Source organism: Poecilia formosa, unplaced genomic scaffold, assembly GCF_000485575.1.
Source record: "Poecilia formosa unplaced genomic scaffold, Poecilia_formosa-5.1.2 Scaffold612, whole genome shotgun sequence".
In the NCBI taxonomy this organism is placed as follows: domain Eukaryota; kingdom Metazoa; phylum Chordata; class Actinopteri; order Cyprinodontiformes; family Poeciliidae; genus Poecilia; species Poecilia formosa.
Window position 1 is genome coordinate 19,601 of NW_006800551.1, and position 2,560 is coordinate 22,160.

General features: G+C 46.0%; 1 protein-coding gene across 1 annotated transcript in view; it reads right to left on the reverse strand.

Moving 5' to 3' along the window:
• lrp5 (low density lipoprotein receptor-related protein 5) overlaps positions 1-2,560 on the reverse strand; it is a 57,804-nt gene that overhangs the window by 3,186 nt on the left and 52,058 nt on the right. The gene's annotated exons all lie outside the window — the stretch shown is intronic.

Genomic DNA, 2,560 nt, shown 5'->3' on the forward strand with positions numbered 1-2,560 from the left:
CTATAACAAAATAGACCTGCAGAAAGAAATTACTAATAAAATATCTTGCATATGCATAGTTGTATGCTCTACGTAGAGATTTTCCTTAGCTTTTTGATTGTATATCTCACAATTTTGTAATTTATCATTGTTTATTAAACTCTGAAAGCTGTGTGGCTTTGTTAATATTCTGTCCTAAAATGCGGTTAGATGTGCCCTTTTTTTTTGAGCACCTGCCCCTTTAGTGGTCTCTGCACGGCCCTGCATCCATCCATCCAGCCAGCCAGCTAGCTAGCTAGCTAGCTAGGTGGCTTGCTAGCTTACTGCAATTCACAGCACCCATGTCTTCTACCAGAATTTCAGGGTCAAAACTTTAATTAATTCATGTTAAATAAAACTTTCTAATTGCAGCTTTTTTTGTCTAAGTCTCTCCAGGTTGAATTTACAGATGACCGTGCCAGAAAATGCACACATTTTTAAATGTACCATAATCTTTTTATTTTATTTATTTTTTTAATAAAATGGAAGCTTAAAAGCGTAATTTCAAGCTGGGAAGACTCCAATCAACTTGTCGGCCGCTTCTATGGACCTTACCAAGCCCTGCCCAGAAACGCCCCCTAAAATCCCACGTGGCTGCATGTTTCACAAACAAAGCCTGCAGAGCTTAGTTTCTATGTAAACATGGCGTCTTTCACTTCGATTGACTCTCTACAAAGTATTTGTGAGTCGATTAGTGTAGCATTTTTGCCGGATTTTCACAAAATATCAGCCACGATAATGGACAGGGGAACCAACAAGTTCATGTCATCTGTTTTGGACGACATCAAGGTGTTTGAGCCACGCGATGCCTCCAACATTGTGCGCGTCACAGCGAAATGCTACCGGTCGATGAGGAAAACAGCAGATCCTCACACCCTCAGGATAAATATACTGTGGACAAGATCACTGATGCCTGTTGTTCTTGCAAGGCTGGGTAAGTCGGCATTCATGGTTTTGAGGGTTACTTTTGGAATCAGTGATTTCTGCAAATGTTTGAGTGTGCCTAGGCCTGATACACTGTACTCAGTGCTAGCGTGGCTAACACGATTACATTTTAGTAAAAAGCCTTTTCAAGTAAAATAAAATCTTTAATGCATGTCAGATACGGTACACATTGCATATTGATCTGTTCATCTAACGTAAGACTGTGTAACAGACAGGCTTCAAGGTGTAGAAGTTGGATCGGTACTGCCATTATGCTGTACTTAGCTAAAAGGTTTTCATAATGAATGTGTTAATTATTGACTTTTTTTTCATTCACTAAACATAAAGAAAGCAAAGCAATAATACTTACACCAGCACACACTCCTTTGTTCTTATTGATCTTACGACGGTTGAGCTGCAAATGCGGTCGTGCACAAGCTTTGATCCAAGCAAAGCATTCCATTTCAGATTTGGGAAATCTGTGAATTTTAGTTCCACAGATACGATCAGGATACCTGACATCGCCTGTACAGATTCCCCACTGACAGTGGAGAACCATTCTTTTTCGAGCCCTGACGCAAAAACTTTCTGCCGGTCTGCTAGTCCACAATCTACATTAGCATGTGTTTACTACTGTGGCTTGTGTTTGTGAGACGGTCACGCACGTGGTAGCTACACAGCGACCTTACCACAGGGGCCGCCAATGAAACACGGCCCCTGTGGTAAGGTCCATTACCACGCCCACGCTTTAATCAACAAGCACCGGCACGCAGCCACTCCAGCCAATCACCTCGCAAGAGTTCCTTCAAAAGCACGACAAAGCCGGGCTCTTCAGCCGTGCTTCCAGCTTATGTGCGCTTCTCTTACCTCCCAGCCAGCTAGTTCATCTGCCTCACCTCCTTCCGTGATCCAGGTCCCTCTGTCATCGATCCGGCTCGCAGAGGCACCTCCGATCGTCCTTCCCTTCTCTCATGGACTAGATCCTATGATCATCCCCTCAGCTGCCGTCGTGCTCCTAGACTTTCAGCATCTCCACTCCGATCTAACTGTCCCCATTGTGCCTTCCTTCGGCCTCCATTAGTGACAAAAAGCTGGGAATCTTCCGTTCCTTCCTCCTGCGCGTCGCGGACGTCTTCTCTCATCCGTCTGGTTCCCTGCTTCACCTCACCTTCGCTTTGCCCTGCGCTGTCCCCTGGAGAGAGCGCCAGCTGTCTCCACGATCCGCCGTGGCTCCACCGACTCGGTGGAGGCTCTTCCCTGCTCGCCTCATCGTGAACTCGCCCCGTCCCACGGATTGTCTTTCCTTGTTCAGCTCCGGATGAACACCGCCATCAGGCTGCTTCGCACACTTCTGCATACCCCAGCTCGCAGCTAGCTCCTAGCCTCATCAATCAGCAACATCACTGTGCCCAATCGGGGGCGTTGTCTAGGTAAGACGTACTTGCTCCTGACTCGTTCATCTTCTGTTCGCATGATGTCAGCGCACCTGTACCTCGAGCTCATGTTTATCTCGCTGGTCTCAGGCAGCATTAGCTCACGGTGTACATTCGCTGAACTGGGTTTTCAATGTTTTAACATAGAAAAATATTTATCCATGTTAATCCACTGGCTCCCAGTC